Source organism: Podarcis vaucheri (genome assembly GCF_965113315.1).
Source record: "Podarcis vaucheri genome assembly, chromosome: 7".
NCBI lineage: Eukaryota > Metazoa > Chordata > Lepidosauria > Squamata > Lacertidae > Podarcis > Podarcis vaucheri.
The window spans coordinates 47007219-47029219 of NC_138765.1; positions in this window are offsets into that span (position 1 = coordinate 47007219).

The window sequence follows — 22001 nt, forward strand, 5'->3', positions numbered from 1 at the left end:
TGTTTGACCTTATGCTCTTGGCTGAGTTTGACGTCCAACAAATATCCGGGTAATTGAAGTCCCCCATTACTACTATCTCCCTTCCTTTTGCATGCTTGGCCATCTGTTCCAGGAAGGCATCATCTATGTCCTCCGTTTGGCTTGGGGATCTATAGTAAACTCCCACAATGAGGTCTCTGTTATTCTTCTCTCCCTTAATTTTGACCCAAATGCTCTCACTTTGGCTTTGAGGATCTAAATCTTGGATCTCTTCACAGGTATACACATCCCTGACATATAACGCCACTCCTCCTCCTTTCTTGTCTGGTCTGTTTCTCTGAAATAGATTGTATCCCCCCATTATTACATTCCAATCGTGGGACTTATCCCACCAGGTTTCAGTGATGCCTATTATGTCATATTTAGTTTGCTGTACCAAGAGCTCAAGCTCATCTTGTTTATTTCCCATGCTTTGCGCATTAGTGTACAGACATTGAAGTCCATTAATCATTCCCCCGTGTCTCTTATTTAAGGATTTTTTATTTTATTTTATTTAAGGATTTTTTCCTCCCACCACTAGGTCCGCGTGCTGTTTGCTCCATTTGGTCTATGACATCTGGATGATCATCTTCATTAATTGATAAACTCCTACCTTCAGGAGCACTGTCTCCCTCCCCCACATTAGTCAGTTTAAAGCCCTCCTGATGAGGTTTCTGAGATTTTTGGCAAAAACATTTCTCCCAACTGTTGTGAGGTGCAGCCCATCACTTGCCAAAAGTCCATCTTCAAGAAACTGCAGTCCGTGATCTAAGAATCCAAACCGTTCCTGTTTACACCATTTGCGAAGCCAGCTGTTCACTTCCACTATTTTCCCCTCTCTCCCTGGGCCACGTCGTTCAACTGGGAGGACAGACGAGATGACAATTTGTGCATTTAGTTGCTTCAATTTCCTGCCGAGAGCCTCGTAGTCTCTTTTGATCTTCTGGAGGCTATTGCTTGCAGTGTCATTGGTTCCCACATGAATCAAGAGGAAGGGGTAATTGTCAGTGGGTTTTATGATTCCTTGCAGTCGTTCAGTTACATCTTGGATCTTAGCCCCGGGGAGACAACACACTTCCCGAGACATCTTGTCAGGCCCACAGATCACTGCTTCTGTTCCCCTCAGTAGGGAATCCCCTATCACCACTACACGCCTCCTCTTGGGTTTGGTCGGGGTTCTTCCGTGAGCTGTCCGTTCCAAGGTCACCTGCACATTCCCTGAGGACTGACTTTGCTGCTCGTCTTCATATACCTGATCGACTGTAATGAGGGAGAGATCCTCAAATGGAGGCTGCTCTCCGTCTTCCATGCTAGGGGAGAGGACCTCAAAGCGATTGTGTATTTCTAAACAATCAGAGTGAAGCCTGGGCCTCCTACTTCTTTGAGTCACGTTTCTCCATATATCTGGCTCCTGTGTTGGTGAACTAGCCTCCTTCTCAGGGGAGTCCCCTGTCTCCTCCTTGGTGGGGACGGTGTGCTCTGTTGCTTCCAAGAAGAGCTCCAGCTCTCTAATTCTTTGGAGCGTAGCTACACGTTCCTCCAGTTGCTGGACTTTGTCTTTTAAAAGGGCAATCAACATGCAATTGCTGCAGGTAAAGCTTCCTGCAACCTTTGGCAAGATGGCAAACATTGCGCAGGAATCGCAGGCGACTGCAGCTGTTCCCTCCCCTTCCATCTTGAGATCGTGTCGTTGGGGGTGGCTACAGAGGTCCTCCATCATAAAAAGCTTGAAGACAGGACAAATAACTTCCCCCACAAAAAAAACCCCTAGGTCTCCCCCAACAAACGTTTGAGACTAGCTCCCCTAAATCTAAAAGATGCTCCTTCTTCAACTGCTGCCCTGCAAACTCAGGGCAGTTGACTGTGCTTTGACTATATTTTAAATACATAGGACATATATTTTAAATACATAGGGCATACAGGGCAGTTGACTGTGCTTTGACTATATTTTAAATACATAGTGTGTACACAGCCATTCTCTACGCTGACTGTCACCAGCTCTCCATGGTCTCAAACAGGGATCTTTCCCATCATCATGTAACACCTTTAATTAGTGATGCCAGGAACTGAAACTGAGACCTTCTGTGTGCCAGCCATACATATTTTTCTCCCCAAATGGGGAGTGCAATACAGTATAAATGGAGGTGATATTTGAAAAGGTATAGGATGAGGTAGATACCAGATGAGACAATTCTCTGCGCAGTGAACATGTGGCTGTCAACATGAAGGTTGTCAACAAGGCAAAGAGAATGAGATTCTTGGTGAAGCGCAAATTCTTCCACCTTTACTGTGTAAATATATGTGCATTTCTATGTCTGTTTCCTTGGTTGAATTTCCCATTGTCTTTTGATCTTGGTAATGCTGTCAATGTTGCTGAGCGGTAATGAACCTCTCTCATGTGGCAGCCTGGCCTATTGATAGAAATATGAAATGAATGATCCAGCTAAAGACAATTGGGAGCTCCTATTTACTCTGCCCCAAATTAATAGAGCAAGAGAAAACTCAATACGGCTAAAAGGAAGCAAATTTAAAACCCATTAAAAAAAATATGACCTATAATTAACCTTTGAAACCACAAGATGCTACTAAGACAAATAGATTAGTAAGGCTCATAATAGCATTGAACATTTTATATGAACTATAAGATAATGGAATTTCCAATTTGTTTGTTGACCCGACATTCACAAACTTTTTCATTTTAAGGTTCGTTGGTCTGTTCTCTGTGGATGCAGCTTTGCTAAACCTAAGGCCCACGGCAAACAAAATGATAGAATGTTCATTATCTGATATTGCAACAATCACTACTAGTATGACTATTTAAGGGACGTGGGTGGCGCTGTGGTCTAAACCACTGAGCCTCTTGGGCTTGCTGATCAGAAGGTCAGTGGTTCAAATCCCTGTAATGGGGTGAGCTCCCGTTGCTCTGTCCCAGCTCCTGTCAACCTAGCAGTTCAAAAGCATCCCAGTGCAAATAGATAAATAGGTACCACTGTGGTGGGAAGGTAAATGGTGTTTCTGTGTGGAGTGGCTTCCGTCATGGTGTTCTGTTGCACCAGAAATGCAAAGTGCAGAAGTGCAGTCAAAGGTGACTATGGGGTTGCGGCACTCATCTTGCTTCCAGGCCAAGGGAGCCAGCGTTTGTCCACAGACAGCTTTCCGGGTCGTGTGGCCAGCATAACTAAACCGCTTCTGGCACAACGGAACACCATGACAGAAACCACTGCTTACCTTCCTGCCACAGCATTACCTATTTATCTACTTGCACTGGTGTGCTTTCGAACTACTAGGTTGGCAGGAGGTGGGACAGAGCAACGGGAGCTCACTCTGTTATGGGGATTCAAACTGCCGACCTTCCGATCAGCATGCCCAAGAGGCTCAGTGGTTTAGACCACAGCACCACCTGCATCCCTTCAAAGAGGTTGGAGGGGTGCTGGGGGAAATGGGGGTTTCAAACAACATAAGAGGTTTAAATAAAGCAGAAAACAAGGGAGGAAAAACTGATTTTAAACAATGTTAGAGCTTTGTGTGGGGTGAGCAGGGACTAACACTGAGGACAGTTTAAAACAAGGGAATTGGGAAAGGCTCCATTGTGATAGCTTTTGGTGTTAGCTTCTGTGTTGTACCATCTCTACTGTTTCTCCTTGTTAAAACTGGTTGTTTTGTTTTTGTTTTAACAAAAACCCTCAGTGTTGCTTTATCCTTGCTTTACTCAAAACTCTGTGTTTGGTTTTGGTCTCACTGTTACTCCACACACACACTCTTTATACATTGTTTGAGTTCAGTGAGAAGGGACACACACATACACACACACTTGGCTGTTTTAAACTCCACGCTCTTCCATTAGTCATCTGTTTCATGTGAGAGAGCTCATTCATATATGTGTGTATATATGTGTGTGTGTCAGAGCGAGAGAGCGAGAGCGAGAGAGAGAGAGAATACATGTTCATACCACCAACCAAACTGATCCTTGTTGAATGGAACAAGCTAATCGACAAGTTTATTATTAAGATGCCTGGAAATGGAAAAGAATCACAATGCAGCACAATCCTATGTATGCCTACTCAGAAGTATATCACACTGAGCTCAATGGATCCTACTCCCATGCTACTGGGTACAGCATTGCAGCCTTAAGCTCTGGCAAGGTAAGTTCCCATCAACTGGTCCCAACTGGCCACTTAGTCACTGCATTGTGGACTAACTCCAGTTACTCAGCAGTCTTCAAAATGGCCCAATGTTATGGGTCACCCCAATCTCTGAGCAATGTAAGATTCCAGGACTCTTGGCACTTAACCAGGGTTTGTGTTTCCTTTGCAATGAGGCACAATAGGGACTATGGTGTCATTATGATATATAGTTTATTTATCTAGCTATACAACCTGACTCTGGGATGGAGGGATGCACAACATTCACAGCTCAAGAGGAACCAGCTTCTTCCATAAGCACAGCGTTAGATTCAAACAACCATCTCTGTGTTTCTTTGTAAGCACCTACTCCATCTGGGTAACCGGGTTCGCGTCTCCGCTCCTCCACATGCAGCTGCTGGGTGACCTTGGGCCAGTCACACTTCTGTGAAGTCTCTCAGCCCCACTCACCTCACAGAGTGTTTGTTGTGGGGGAGGAAGGGAAAGGAGAATGTTAGCCGCTTTGAGACTCCTGAAGGGGAGTGAAAGGCGGGATATCAAATCCAAACTCTTCTTCTTCTTCCAGTTGGCCGATGTCAGGGAACTGCCATCAGAGGCAAGAGGAGAGGTAAGACGCTCCAATGATGCAGGGGAGGGAACTAGCAAGGAGAGAGAGAGAGCTTCCGCTGGGGAAATAAATCCAGGGGACACCAGGGAGAAAGGGGAGGCTGAGAGTACTGCGGAGGGGAGGCTCCGAGACTCTTCCAGTGAAATCAGCGGAGAGAGCACAGGATCTCCGCTTGGCACGCCCACACTGCGCAGAAGGCTTCCGTGCAAAGAATCTAGAAGGAGACTTGGAGTCAAAGAATTTCTATGTTGGAGAAAGTTTAGGAGACGCCCACTGACGGATTCTGCCAGTGACTAAGACAGTCGCGTTGTAAGGGCTGTCAAACCAGGGAAAGGTTTAGCTATATGACCAGCTTGGAGCAGTTTGCAGTTTACGCACAAGCAACCCCAATTCCCATCACAGCCGACATGGTTTTTGCCTCCCTGCTTCTGCTTCTCAAAAACCCTTGCTATATGCAACTTCTCCTTCCACTTATATCATCACCCACTGTATCTCAGCAACTGCCCTCAGTGCCCGGCAATCTCCTCCCTTGTGGATGGCTTCTGTTGTTGTTGTTGTTTAGTCGTTTAGAGCATGCCAGGCACTTCTGTCTTCCACTGTCTCCCGCAGTTTGGTCAGACTCATGTTTGTAGCTTCAAGAACACTGTCCAACCATCTCTTCCTCTGTCGTCCCCTTCTCCTTGTGCCCTCAATCTTTCCCAACATCAGGGTCTTTTCCAGGGAGCCTTCTCTTCTCATGAGGTGGCCAAAGTATTGGAGCCTCAGCTTCACGATCTGGCCTTCCAGTGAGCACTCAGGGCTGATTTCCTTAAGAATGGATAGGTCCATGGGATCTTGCAGTCCATGGGACTCTCAAGAGTCTCCTCCAGCACCATAGTTCAAAAGCATAAATTCTTCCGTGATCAGCCTTCTTTATGGTCCAGCTTTCACTTCCATACATTACTACTGGGAAAACCATATGGATGGCTTCTATTGATGGGTTAATGACTGGCAATTTCAGCCTTTGTTTCTTAATGGTTTACTCCTGGCCAGCTATGTCAGGCTAGCTTGTCATCCTAAACTTAATTCAGCAGTGTTTGGCACAGAGATAATCAAATCTTGATTGATCCCAACTTTTACTAATTCCAGGAATTATGGGTGTCCCTGCACCCCCAAATTCTGAGGCCCAAACACATAACATTACATTGCAATTGTCTAATCATGACAACTTTTCTAGACTTGGCATGTTCAAGCACAGCCATTCATTCTCATGCCTCATAATTTGCCCCCACTCTCAAGAAAGCTATTTATTGTTATCTCCACAGGAAATACCTGGGGAAAAGTTGCTTCTACTTTTTATCTCCTATTTTATCCCTTCACATCAGCCATTCTAAGAGAGGCTTCCAACTGCAGTACAGAGTCAATAAACAATATAATAGAAGAATCTCCCTTTACTCCCATCGTATCAGCCTCCTGGTGTATTGCTTACTGACTCTGTATGGCAGTTGGAAGCCTTTCTTAGAAGAATTCCTGGGCTGTGAATACAAAATTAAAACAGACTTTATATTCTGGGGTTTCTGTGGAGAAGGAATCAGGAAGGTGGCTTACTTCCAAATCTGTGGAGGGTCCCGTAAGGGAATGTATGCAAGCTGTATAGTTAAAGAACAGGGAGAAAATGGATTTATGCAACTTGTAAGTATTTTGCAGCAATTTCACTGCCCCCAAATTGTGTTATATACTATCAGAGAAAAGTAGGACAGTAGCTTTATTCAGACATTTTTCTTCCCATGTGAGCGCTGGACCCCACTGTGTCTCCTGCAAATTAGGAATGGGCTACACATATTCTGCAGACTTTCTCTCCTTCAGACCTTCCCTCAACACATAGACAGAATGGTGTTGAAACCAGTAGGGGATGAAACAGCAGAGCAGGGCTAGTGGGATGGTCCATTAACACATGCAGCCTCCCAATATTAATATCATGAAAAGAAGAGCAACTAAATAGAGCTTGTATATTAGGTATACTAAACCTAACCCAGAAAACCTCACCATGAAGCTCATCATGAAGCTGTAAGATCCCCAAGTATGCAGCGGAGTGACTCCTTAGCTGAAAACATTGCCCCCAACTTTAATTGGGGTATCTTTGCCACATTCCAACTCCCCTGAAAAAGAATAATTGGATAGTATTTTCCAGTGCTTTTTTGTTTTGGTAAAAAAATGTTTAGGGGTACTCTCATTTTCCTACTCATATTGAAATACTGCCCCTCAATGAGGCCAAACTTAGATTCACAAAATGTTTAGGGGCATGTGTACCCCTGCGTACCCCAAGAAAAAAAGCACTGGTGTTGCCTGTGGGAAGACTAGTGAGATGATCACATGGCTATACGTAGCCTATGTGTATTGGGGGTTGAACCCTCTGTTCATTTCAGTTTGTTGTAGGTTACATCCAGGGGTAGCCAGATTTTATTTATTAGTATATAATAAATTGTAGAGGCACTATTCCACAAGGATCTCACAAAAGCATTCAGAGACTTATCCTATTTCCCCCTCAAATTAACCCTACAGTATGAGGAAGTGTGGCCTGAGATATGGTGACTGGCACAAGGTATCCTGGCAAACTTTATGGCTCAGTAAGGGTTTGCATTCCAACCTCCTCAGTCTAAATTGTACTCTCTGATGACCAAAATAGTGCTGTGCTGAAATCTGTCTTCCAGTTTCTTAAAAGAGCCCCCCCCATAAAAGAGATTTCATTTTTCTGCCTCTTTCATGGTACACTTTAGAATTTACCTTAAATGTTTGTGGGTGTGGGTTTAAGCAAGCTGGCCATGGGTTTGTGTGTGTTTCTTTTTCATTTATATGTTCTCCAGTGCTCTCCAGCCTCCCCAGATGCCTGCTCTCATTGATCTGGAAAGTCCCATGGAAGAAGTTGAATCACAACATCTTCCCTTCAGCTTTTAAGGAGGGCACCGGAAGCTGGGGATGCTGACTACTGAGTCCTTGTAAAGGGGTAAAGGGACCCCTGACCATTAGGTCCAGTCGTGGCCAACTCTGGGGTTGCTTGAAATCAGTACAATCACTGGATTTGTTTTTGAGCTAAGTTCTTCCTTTTACCTTTTCTTTAAAAACTACAATTGATTTCTTTACTGATTTCTTTAAAAGTAAAAAGACTTCACTTTTTTAAAAAAGAGTAGCTGTCAGACAGATTTTTGAGCAGTCTTGCCACCTCATGCTCACGGAAAATCCAGTTGAAGGAGATCAAGGGAGGGAAGCACCCAGGAAGGCTGCAAGGTACAGAATATGACAGAGATTATTTGAAAATGAAAGCCAGGACATGCACAAGCACCCTTCGGCCACCTCAGAAGTAAGGTAAATAGGAAAAAACTATTGCATTCCACCCAATTTCACTGCCATTTTCTCTGCCTTTTCATCATTTTTGAATGCAGTTCCTTTTCTCAAAAGTGGATGGAGAATGGTCAAAAGAACCACAGGAGGCATTTCTGACATAACACTATGCTAAGATGCACTCTCTGCCTTTCAAACAAGCCATTTTTTTGCAGAAGAAACCTTTGTTAGATGTTTCTACATATTGAATAAATAATACTCTACTGTACCCAATGCTCATATTTTACAACTAGTTTTGTGTTCAGAAATAGAAACCAAAATATTCTAGTTTTTAATCATATATATTTTTCTTTAGCTTGCCAGTCATGTTTCATGTTATCTTCCATTTGCATTTTTCTTATTTGGTTTTGCTGTTTAGGGGTTTGTTTTAACTTGCTTTGAGAATTGAAGGGAAATGTTTGCTAGGTTATATTTCAAGTGTGATTGGCAAAGATTAATATTCTGGTCTATTTCATTTTTTGGAGAGGAGAGAAAATGTGTTTAGTTTCCTCCTTGTTAGGTTTACACTGTGCAGAGATAGCATCCTTCGCTCCTTCCAACATGTTGACCTTCTCTTCATACTGTTTGAACAAGGCTTGTCTTGCCATTTGGAGTTTTGTTTTACTTTAAGTCCCATAGCTTAAAGACCAGAATTCAAACAGAAAATCTGTTGTCAGGGTTAGAGCTGGGATTCTCTGGACTGATTATGAAGAAAAGGGTGGAGGGGAAGGATGGTGTGAGTAATTCATAAGTCCACAAAGAGGCTGAATGGAATATTCAATGTAGAGTTAATATTTGATGAATTTTGCAAATTGGCATCTGTGAATAGGTTTTGGGTAAGAGGAAAACAGAGACAAAGGAAGAAGACAACAGTGGAAAAGGAAATAAGGAGCAAAAGGGAGGGGTACCTCTCATAGAGTAGAGAATCATAGAGTCATAGAGTCATAGCGTTGGAAGAGACCACAAGGGCCATCGAGTCCAACCCCCTGCCAAGCAGGAAACACCATCAGAGCACTCCTGACATATGGTTGTCAAGCCTCTGCTTAAAGACCTCCAAAGAAGGAGACTCCACCACACTCCTTGGCAGCAAATTCCACTGTCGAACAGCTCTTACTGTCAGGAAGTTCTTCCTAATGTTTAGGTGGAATCTTCTTTCTTGTAGTTTGGATCCATTGCTCCGTGTCCGCTTCTCTGGAGCAGCAGAAAACAACCTTTCTCCCTCCTCTATGTGACATCCTTTTATATATTTGAACATGGCTATCATATCACCCCTTAACCTCCTCTTCTGCAGGCTAAACATGCCCAGCTCCCTTAGCCGTTCCTCATAAGGCATCGTTTAACCTCTAACTTGAACAACACCCTTTTCCAACAACAGGTTTTCTGTGATGACAGAAGACTATGTGTACCTGATGACATGTACCTGATGTGCCCCACAGAATGGTAGATACTGCTGCTTCATTGCTTAGAAATCCACATCTGTGCAGACTGCAGATTTGTGGCAGCTGGTTGGGACAAGTAGACAGGGCATGACCTGAGGGCACAGGATGCATCAAATTTAGTTGATGTCTAGTAGGTCCAGGTTAAGTATTTGGATTGAAATACATATCCTTGAATTCCATGATGAAAAGTGAAGTCATAAAGCAGTAATTGGACAGTTGAAGTATTCAGTTCATTTGAATTGCAAATGGGAAAAGAGTATACTTCTTTCCTGTCTTTAAGAGATATTGACAATATAGGTGGAACAGGGTAAGTTGCGTTGACTTGAGGTTCAGTAAGAACATTTCTCAAAGTTCTAATGGCTAATAGTCCAGTTATCTCTCAGTATTTAGTTCCATTAAGGAAATACCTCCCCCAAAAAAGGAAAGTTGACTAACAGTCATAATATCCTATAGGTATTTTTATTGATGTTTAGCGGTGGGTTTTGTGAACTGTTTCAGATATCATTTCTTCTTTTAATGATTAAAAAGGTATTTAAATTAGCAATGAAATTAAACTGAAAGCAATGGATCTTTAATTAAATCATCACTAACTTGTTTTGATGATTTCAGTGGGAACTAAGTGCAACTAACTTACAAAGCAATCCAAACCCCAATCTGCTCTGCTGGATGGGGTCTGGATAAGGCAGACATGCCCTTCCATCCAGCTGTGCCTCATTGCTTGGATTCCAGCAGCTGGAGATTTGCGTTTCACCACTCTACGGCTCCTGAGTCCTGTCTGCACCTAGGCTGAAGCTACTGCCAGCATATACAGTGGTACCTCGGGTTACAGACGCTTCAGATTACAGACGCTTCAGGTTACAGATTCCACTAACCCAGAAATAGTACCTTGGGTTAAGAACTTTGCTTCAGGGTGAGAACAGAAATCACGTGGCGGCGGCGTGGCGGCAGCAGGAGACCCCATTAGCTAAAGTGGTACCTCAGGTTAAGAACAGTTTCAGTTTAAGAATGGACCTCTAGAACGAATTAAGTTGTTAACCCAAGGTACCACTGTACCTCAAATATATTTCAGGGGTGCAGAGCAATCAGGGAAAAAGTGGAAATGGACAAACCAAGGATCCAGTTCAGCTACCAGAAGTAGGTCTGATCAGGATTTTTCTGCCCACCTGGGGATCCAGATGCAACCATGGCTCCATTTCTCCATTAAGCCCCACTCCTACCCTGCAAGTGTTTCCACTAATATTTTCACCCTAAAAAAACATTTTGTGTGCATTATTTCCACCAATATGTATAACCTTATGGCCACTCCTTTATGCCCACTTCCACCACATGTTTGAATTTCTTCTTCAGGCTGCACACACAAACCAACCATGGCTACTTTAATCTATGCACACCTATCTGGGAATAAGCTTCTGAACAGATTTGTATAGTATTGCACTAGATCCAACCAATTACAAATGTATATCCTTAACTTAAAATATTCACCACTTCTTTTGCTGGTTTCCTACTGAAATGCAGTGGGGAAGAACCCTGGTGAAAGGATCCTAGTTGCACAAATTGAATCATGAATTTGAAATAGCCTTACTGAATTTGGCTCAGTGCTTATGATACAGTGAGCCTTTTATTATAACACGATGATCTTACAGGACTTTGGGATACTTGTTTATTGCAGCACTTTTACAGAACTGGGACCTAAAATAACCCCAGTGCATGCATTGAGATACATGACACAATCTTCTTTAAAGATGCCCAGTAGAGAATATTAGGGAATCATTGATGAAATCTATGTCCTAAATGCAAATGATGAGGCAAAAGAAGGAGATCCAAGGGAGTGCTTGGGCAGAAAAAAATCCTTGAGGTAAGCAGCAAAAAGGAAAGTATAATTAAAATAACTGGGATGCTCCTGTATAACTAGAGGCAATAAAAGAGAAATAGTGGGCAACAAAGCAGTAAAGAGAGAAACTAAAGGAAAACCCTTCAAGAAATATTTGATGTTCCTTTCTCCCTGAGGTCTTGTTCTACAATTTGTATCTAAGTCATCTTACCTATGGAGGAAATCTACTTGGCTAGAGACCAGAAAATACAATAAGGGGAGCAGAACTACTAGTTCATCATTGGGCAAGAACTAAAGGCTGTAAAGATAAAGTAGTTTGGGGGTTTTTTGCCTTGAGAAACAGTGGAGTCAGCTGTCACCTCTTGAATGTTTAGTGTCACTGCTGGGGAGAGAAGCCAATTATGGAAGAGGCATTTGCTCAAACCAGGAGTGGGAAACCTTTTTCAGCCTGGGGTCCATATTCCATTATGGACAACCTTCTGGGGGCTCTATGCTAGTGGGTGCTTCACAGAGGTGGGTGCTTCATGTAATTACTTTCATTGTAAGGCAAACTGAGCTGATTTAGGTACTCCTTTCCTCTATCTCTCCATTAATGACTTGCTTCTGAATTTTCTGAATTTTCATTATATTGTTGGGAGCTTCTGGTTGATTATTCTTTTTTAGGACAATTACTGGTTACTAGTCCAGGAAGCAGACTGGAGAAGTGGCCAAGAGATAACTGGTAATCTCTGTGTGTTTGCTAAGAAATCACCTGCCAGAACTTGGGGATACTGCCATAACCATGCCTTGTGTGGGAATGGCAAAGGCCACATCCATACCATACTTTGGAAGCATTCTTTCACCACTTTAATTGTCATGGCTCCCCCCCCCCAAAGAATCCTGGAAACTGTTAAAAATGTAGAATGGTTGGCCCAAGACATTTTGCCACCTGAGATGTATCACAAAATGGCAGCTCCACACCCCCCCCCCCGGGAAAGAAAGACTAGAGGTGTTAAGATCTACATCAGGAACAAGGGGGGAGGAGGATCAACATCAGGAACAGGCAGTGTCAGTGCAAGGCTACTTTGAGCCCTAGGCAAAGCTAATTACTTGCACCCCCCCAAAAAAAAATGCTAACTCCGATTTTCAAAAATATATGTCTTTTGAAAATGAAAAGCACAAACTGCTAAATTTATTTTAAATTGCTGGCGCATCAAATCTCACTTTGTGTGTCTTTTCCTTTGCAAATGTTGTCTCTGATTCCTTCAGGCCAAGGGCTGATGCTTGGGGATGTATGTTCAATTGATATAGTTGCCAAGCCAACTTGTCTCTTTTGCAGCTTTGTTAAATGTATCTAAGTTTTTATAAGTTTGCGCCTTGAGAAACTGTGTTCACTGCTTGCCACTGACACAGAAACTGTGAGAAGGATACTTAGACCAACAGAATCATCAGACACATTATCCAGGAGTTTTTGTTGTAGTGTGAAGATAAGTGCTCCTTGTGCTGGCACAGACATCGGAAGCCTTCAAGCTATTTGGTATAAGTTCACAGTACAGAATATCCTTGTTTCCATTGTACATCCTTGCATGCCTTAAGTACATTGTCAGTAGACCTTTTGTTGATACTGTTTATATCATACAGGAAACCACGTGGAATTATATTGTTATAGCTGTTGGAATCTCTCTTCAGTAGAATTTATGGCCATGTCTAAGATGGCATAATAGATTCCTACTTTGAATTTTTGCTTTGGATTTTGCAGTGCCTCTTCTTAGGCTTAAACTGCCATTTATTTCTCCTTTTTCCAAATTGTTTGGTAGTATTTCTAGCTCCTTTGCAGTCTCAGTAGCATCTATCAAAACTTGTTGAAAACCCTCATCATACCTGCAGCCCACAAAGTAAGTCTTGGTTACTTGCAATTGGCTTGTAGCTGAATTTATACCAGCTTCCTTATTTTGCAGTAGCTTGCTTGTAAGATTGACTTTAAAAAGGATGCTGTACCATGTAGCAGGGGATACTACAAACTTGAATACAAATTGCATCAGCGGGGTTTTGGGCTTCAATTCAGGAAGTATTTCTAAATAAACTTTTAGGCTTGTGTCATTAAACATCTCTGTTAAACCATAATATATACTTCCAATATGATATCTTTGTAGTTTCAAAGCATTGATCTAACTCTCCTAACTTTTTTCACCCTATGGCTTAACAGTTATGCTGAAACAAGATACATGGCTAGTTAGTACTTCAGGGGGGGAAACCACTGCTAGCACTGTACAACTTTTTAGTTGTACCACAGAATGCCAAGCTTGGAAAGCCAAGAACTCTGACAAAAGCAATCAAAGATCTGTCACCAATATTGTTCTTCTTGATTACTTTTCTGCTGGTTAATATAGTCCATTGTTTTTCCTTTAGATGTGGCCAAAAAGAAAATGAGAGAGTGGAGGGAATTGCAATTTGGAAGAGCTCTAAGTTAACTGAAAGCAACTTGGAGTGCATGTATGACTCTTGGGAGCTGATGGTTTGGTTTTTTTAACATCCACTTATGTTTTACTCATGCTTATGTAAAGAAAGCAAATATTCTTAAAGTCATGAATGCTCTCCAGCACTTCCTTATCTAAAGAAATCAAAACCCATTATCATTATCCCTAGATCTTCTTTTTACAGCTTGCAGATGCGTACTGTGTGCCCCAATATTTTACAAGGATAGCATGATGTTTTGCCTATGGATTTGGTTTAACTAGTTATAACATAGCATTCTGAATTAAAGCTTAATTATACACCACTGCCTTTTCATCAATTTCTTCTTCCTTTCCTGGTCTTCTGATGTCTTGCCCAATTGTCAAAATGTAGATTGTAAGCTCCTTCGGTCAAGAGACTTCCTTTTCCTTTAGTTTATTATCTATGAATTCATTTCATATGATTTATATTTTGTGCCTTTTGGCAGAATCTGAGTTGGGATATGGAAGTTCCTTGGGTCAGGAGACCTGTCTGCTTCTTTTGCTCCAATTAATTATCTATGCATTTATTGTTTTATTGTATTTTTAATATTCTGTTGGAAGCTGCCCAGAGTGGCCGGGGAAACCCAGCCAGATGAGCGGGGTATAAATAATAAATTATTACTATTACTATTATTTTAGATGATTTATTACCTGGCTTTCAACAAAATCTCAACTTGGTTGTGCAGCAATTAAAATCACAACCGAGGAGACAAGGAGAGCAGGGAACAGTTGCCAGTCAAAAACGTGGTCAAGGAACAGTGATTCAAATACTAGTGTAAATATGTATTTACATTTAGGTGCATTTAGACAATTTTAGACTCTAGACTTAATAGTCCTGCAGGAGTACTCTTTAGGTAGTAATCATATCACTTTACTGACTTAAAATGTTGTAGACCACATATGGTTGTGCTTAGGGGCCCTCCTGCTAATTTGACTGAGTGTCGCCCTGAGCCTTTGTCTCAAAGTCCTGCCTCAATGACACCACTCTCTAAAGTCAATATAAATGAGGCAAGCTCCTGTACTTGTTCTACAGCTTAAGGACCACTGTGAAGATTTGTGGTTACCCATCTGCTGAACAATGGCAAGGCGAGTATTCTGTAAAGTGTCATTTGTACTAACTAACTAACAACAAATCTGCTATGCACTTTTCTGCAATATAATAATAAGAAAAAAAGAAAGAATCAAATGATGGGGCAGATAGACAATACTTAGCACTGCAAGATTCTAAAAAGGATGCCCATGTAACCTCATGGCATTACCTATGGAGTCGTTTAACCTTGGAGTTCATTAGTGAATTCTCTTAACCTTGGAGATCAAATGAATTTCCCCTTTATGAAATATTAAATGGCATCCTATATCACAGCCCCTCAGAGTGTTGCCCATTGATTGTAGAAAAGGAATGAATGACATTAGAGCTATTGCATGAAGATCCAATACTCCATTACACTATGCAGCCGAGGTGTGTAAAAGTTTATTCACGCTAGGCTAGTCAAGAGGTTACTTTCATTAAATGAGGAAAGAAAGAAAAAAGAGAAAGCTTTTTAAGTACCAGGTGACTTGAGAATTGCATGCCTCTTGATAAACTGTTTAATCTCTGCTTCACAGTTAGGACAGGGACTTTTGAAGCTAGGTAAGAAGTAACAGATTCCTTGCAGCTGGGGACGGGAAAATAAGTCTGTGCCACTATGGCATGTATTTGTCCGTTTGTCCATTCCATTCTATTTCTGCATAAATCTGCCATTTTCAAAACGAACTTTCACTCAAAATAAACAATTCTCAACATATATTGAAACATTTTTTTGAGCTGAGGACTACATCGGAACATACAGAAAGTACAAAAACAAACTTCCAACCCACATGTTGGTTTAGGATATACAGAGCAGGTGTGCTCATACTGATTTTTTGTTGTTGTTGGAAAGATAGAATTCCTTGAATAACCCAATTTCTAGCATACAATTGAAATTTCCGAATTTACCAGTTTGTTACTTGTCCCAGGTAAAACACAGTGACTATTTGATGATGTTTGCCTTTTTAGGAGGGTTTCTTAAAAAGCTGATGTGATAAACTTCCACAAAGATATTTTTTAAATCAGTGGAGGACAGGGTATTTCAGAGTAAATTTAAATGAATGGAGCATGTAGATCCTTCAAAAACATGCAGTGGGTGGCATTCACAAAGTGATATTTGGAATGAGAATAGGGATGTTATGCTGGGTATTCTTGTAAGCTTGTGAGATATGCTCATTCAAATACTGGGTAATCAAATAACAGATGTGTGCATGAGACACATCTAAGGTTTGGTTTAGAGGAAGGCTGGAGAGGGTGAACAGCTGGCATTTGCACAAATCTTTATTTTATTTTAGTTTAAATTATTTTTCTTTTTCTCTGAGCTATGCCTTCAAGAACTGCAAATGGAGATTAGAACTTTCTGATAGTAAGGAAGAGAACTCTCTTAGCGTGTAGTGCAAATAATAGTACCATGTCTTCACTCAAGAGAGAAACATTTTGAGTCTTCCCTTTCACTGTCTTGCCAAATACTACTCTTTTGAACAAGTGAAAAGCAAGAGTAACTGTTGGAAAAAATTGTCTTCATGTTTACAATTGATCTTTTTCTCCCCCACCCCTGCACTTCCAGATAAAGGTAATGAACATTCTGTTCAAGAAGTGCACACTGAGGAAGGCTGAGTTTTGAGTGCTGGACTGGAAGTTATCTAATGAGAACTTTGGGCTCAAAGTTCAGAAGATTGGGAGGGAATTTCAGGGAGCAGGTTCAGGGTTTTTGCAAAGTCACTTAAATAACATAGACTGAGTCCACGGAGAAAAGAGATATTGGAGCACTTTACAGAGCAAAACTGAGGAAAAAAGAGAGTATCATTTGAGAAGAAAGGAACAGACAGGTTTTGTCTTTCCTAGTTCATAGCAGGGAGATATTTAACCAAGCATACAGAGGACAAACTCCCCCAGAACTTCACTGCCAACCAAGGCACATGCTACCTCAGCAAAAATCATGCCATTTTGACTGGTTGCTAAGCAACAACTCCACCAACAACCTTGGGTTGTTAACTAACACTAAGAATAGAATTAACCCTTTAAGTTATGAACTGAATGATACCTGCTGTTGCTCCTTATCCAATTGCCCAGTAATGGAATCATTTTTCTCCTTTAATAGCTAGATAGCAGGTATGGGATACTTTACTTGACTGACCCAAAATGTCACAAAAGTATGCCAGGCTTTAGAGCTTTCCAGAATTCATCATCATGCAATTAGACAGATGTGGTAGTCATGAGGTTAGTGTTAGCTTGTAGAACTTAGGTTCATAATGGAGATTGCAGGCTGAGTAAGTGTTGTGATATCAGGAAACACAACTAGCATTCTGGGATAAAGGAACAACAATTACTTCTTATTTCTGAACTGCCTATTGACAACCCAGGGGAGGAGCCAACAGGTTGGATCAACACAAGGGGTGAAGGAACTGAGTACTGAACACATAACTTTGTGGGAAGACGTGATTTCAAAATTTGGTAAAGTGTGGATTTTGAAGGATGGCTGTTTTTTGGTCCATGTGTTCTTTTTTTAAAAAAAGCAAATCAGTTTAGTTCACATTTAAACAGGAACTGAATCAGTTTTTCCTCCATTCCTGATTCTCATCTATTTCTTCCAGCAAAGTATTGCTCACTAGCCAAGTACTGTGACCAACTGCCCCCATTTTTGCTGGTCTGGTTAGACTGAAAAACCAGGAGCATTACTGAACTCACAGTAGACTGTGCTACCTATCTATCTATCTATCTATCTATCTATCTATCTATCTATCTGGCTTGTGTCAATCAGTGCAGGCCTGCCATAGGATAAACCAAATGAAGCTCTGTTTTTCTGTCTACCTATTGAATACACAGTGGAGAAGAGCAATTCACAATCTATTGTATTCAGGCTGAGATGGATTGCAAAGGAGATTGTAATGCAGGTGAAATTAGTCAAGTCGGGTGGAACGGACCACACCAAATGCCGGCTGTGTATGTCAATTTTCTTTTGTGTGCTTGCAAATAGCTCCTAAAAAGAGTGTTTTCTTTGTTTTATCTTCCATGCTGCAAATCTAGGTACTGTGGATAATTCAAGCTGTACACAAATATGATGGGATCAATATTGGCATTGCGGGCAAATTGCTGTTGGCCTTTTCCAGAAGCTGCATTCTTCTAGGGCATTACCATAGCAAATATATTTTAATGTGCTGCGTCTATGTACTAATGCCTTAAAAAGTTTGATTTTTCCCCCCTCTAGCAATTTTCCAGTTTATAGGAAGCTTGTCATATTTGTCATCAGATGGTGGCTCTCAAAGGAAGATGTGTTTATCACTGTAAATTTGATTTTTAAAAGCTACAACACAATCATCTTCTCCCAGTAATAGGAACCTTTAACTGTAGCTGAGGTTAATTACCATCAAGGACAATTGATTTTACATTGTTCAACAGCCAAACTGCTCATTCAAAGGACTTTCAGGTTAATTGCATGCTGGAGACGCGAACAAAGTTTTTCAGGTTTGGTGAGAGCATTCTGAATACAACTCTTTTTAGATGATAAAGAAGAAAAAGACGAGCCCTCTTTGACATCCCAGAGATGAATTTAATGAACTGTAAATGATCATATAAAGTGACACCAGCTCCATTCTAGGATGAGTGGGTCACAGAAGTGAATGGAGCAGAACAACTTCAGCAACGTTGCTCTTGTTTTTAATGTCAAACAAATGAAATATTTCATCTGAATGATTTCTTTGACAATGTATCATTCCAGCATTCTCTTCTGTAGAACCAAAGCAGAGGTGGAGAACCTCAGAGCTACAGCTGAAATGTGGACCTCCAGATCTCTGTATGTGGCCCTCAGGGTTCACACCCTCTCAAGCCACACCTTGTGCCCTCCTTGAGCATTTTTGACTGACTGAAGTGTGTTCTGAAACCCTGATAATGCCTCTTGCTTTACCTGGATAGAGATTAAAGAGGGTGGGTGGGTGTGTTACTGTACAAATGCAAGATTCACATTCAGTGCTCTGTCATCTTTTGGCTCTGACTCCACACACAACTGACATTTGGTGCTTGGGAAGTTGTCCTGAAAAACCCCCCGACATTTACGTTTAAAAAGCTACACATACACCCACCCACCTAACTAAGGTATAAACTGTTTATTCAAATGTAGAGAATTATATTAAAACAAGCTTCCTCAACCTCGGCCCTCCAGATGTTTCTGGCCAACAACTCCCATGATCCCTAGATAGCAGGACCAGTGGTCACGGATAGTGGTAATTGTAGTCTCAAAACATCTTGAGGGCTGAGGTTGAGGAAGCGTGTATTAAAGTCTTACCAATGTCTTGCACATTGGAATCAGATCACCATTCAACTTATTTCCTTAATTAGATACCCAACCTATTCTGTCCCACAAAGAACAGCTGCTGTGTAAAAACAGTTTCAGCTAAAGTCTAGAGGCAAATTAATTAAGTTCCTGGTTTATTGTGAACCTACTCAATTCACACTTCCTGAACCAATTTGTGAACCCAAACACACCGCTCTTTGAAAATTTGAGTTTCTCCAAATATTGCACTTCTTCAACCCAAAAATATGTACAGAAATGCACAGATATGATAAGGGAAGTATGGAGAAAAATATGTATGGGAGTTGGAATCCCAAAACATCTTGAAGACTACAGGCTCCATACCCTTCCATTAAGTACTGGCAATGACATCTTCCCATGTTGTGCCCTCAGTACCCCTTGTCAACCCACCACAATTCACTAGATTAGATTGCAGATCATTTGGAACAGGGACCTTTCTGTGTTTTCCATAATTATCTCATATACTAGGGAAAGCCTACATGGTGTCCCCCCCCCATGTTTTGGACTACAACTCCCATCAGCTCTCTCCATTGGTCATATAGTCCATAACATGTTGAGGGCACCACACTGGCAACCCTTGGTGTGGTATATAAAAATAGCTGTGAAAACATTAGCAACAACAAGGAGGAAGAGGGGGAGGGAGAGGCAGCAGTGCATGGTGATGAAGCCACAAAGCAATGTTATGGAAAACCTAGTAAATAACTGTGAATAAATATTTCTTATTAATGTAGAACAGTAAGCTGCTCTTAAATTTCTACCTGCATAACAAACACTTCACCGAGCCTGTTATGAGATGGTCCTATTTATTGATAATTATCTCTTATGTATCTCACTAAGCTTATGTTCCTTAAAGTGTAAGAAATGCCCTTGTGGAATAACAAGCAGGAATTAACACTCTGCTGCACATCGTAATTAGGATTTAATTAGGATTTTTTTTATTTTTTTAAAAAACCACACACACATACACACAAAACACAGACAGTGCATGTGTTTAGCAAGTACATAATCACTAATTTATTGCTGGTAGGGTTTCTCTGTATATTTCCAGTGTAAATATCCAATTATACCTGCCATTTTAGGTCATATTTGTGAGATGAAATTCTGCTTATTTTTCAAAGTAGAAATTTATTTTCCAACAAGCAAAATTTCACCCATCTTAATTGTTTAGAATGTCATTTCAGTTTATAGCAATTTCCCTTAACAGGATACTAAGGTTTAATTTTGGGGTATATGATCATGTTTTATTATATTTAATACACATCCTTTTATATTTTACTTCTTTGTATTTCTTGTACGTCACCTTGAGACTTCAGTTGTTTAAGGTGACAAAATAAATAGCATTAAAAATTCAATTTTACTCTCATTTATTTAGATAATTTTGCATAAACTACAGCTGTTTATGTCACATAAATCCTTTCTGGATTTCCACTCCCCGCAAAAAACCAAACTTCCAGTAGCAGTGAGCAAGGCCTGCTTTCCAAGTCTTTGTTAGAGCCAAAATTATATGGACAGGAAGTTCTCAATAGAAAGATCCCTGGGAATTGTAGTGTATCTGAGTTTCTGGTCCTTTAATTGGGTCAGGGGAACCTCAAACTCATGAATTAAATGAAGCATTCCAAGCCTAACTGGATATTAGGACTCTCACCAGGCCACACTTGCCTACTGGCCCAGCTTCCTTGGAAGGGTAGATCATCTGCTTTGCATGCAAAAAGTTTCAGGTCCAATCCCTGTCTGAAACCCTGGAGAATGACTGCCATTCAGCATTGACAGTACTGAGCTAGATGGACCACTGGTTTTTGTCAGCATAAAGCAACTTCCTATGCTTTTCAACCTCCTTGAGTGTTGTGCTTGGCTACAACGTGTCCTTGAATTCAGACAATGCCTATGGAAGACCAAGAGGGGTGTGTGAAGAAGCTAACCTATGGTATGGAGGTAAAAATTGCATTAGCTGCCCCCAACCACTTTTGTCACAGGCCTGCCTACCATGACCCTGCAGTGCCTAGAAAGGAATACAGTCATCGAGACAGCCAAAGGGGGAATTCTAATGTAAACTTGAGGAGCCCTAACCCCCTCAAGGTATCATTTTGCCTCCTCAATGGGTCTCAAGCCTGTTAATACTGTCCCTCAGGCTTTCAGGAAAATTTGGGTGGGAGTGACTGTGGAGCTCACACAAGAGGAAAAATGGTTTCCAAGAAAACTTGAGTACTATAGCAGACCAGCAGGCCCCTTTAGCATAGCTGTCAACTTTCCCCTTTTTTAAAGGAAAAGTCCTATTCAGAATAAGGGAATTTCCCTTTTAAAAAAGGGAAACATTGACAGCTATGCCCTTTAGAATGTGCCAAGTCATCAGAATTTTCAGCAGATTGTTGGAAAAAACTGATCACCTGAACTCATGTGGGGAATTCTTTGAAACAGAAAAACTTGGAAAGAATAAGATCATTCCAAAGCGTGAAGGTTCAACCATTTCCTACATTGGGATAAGGAGTAAAACTTCTTTAAAACATCCAGCCTTCCCCCATCCAACTCACCAAAACAATTTCCCCATTGTTTTCATTGCCAGAGTACTAATTGCTTCTCAAGACTCCAAACTTTGCTTGTGATATCTAACATGCGATTCCTTTTCTGAAGAGAAATTCTTGGTGGAGTGTGAAAAACAAGCTAACAAATACTGAAATTCCTGAAAGAGGAGTCCAGTGTCCTATCTAGCTTTTGTCTGATGGGTGAATATCATGCATGTCTGCCGAATCACTGAGGCAAA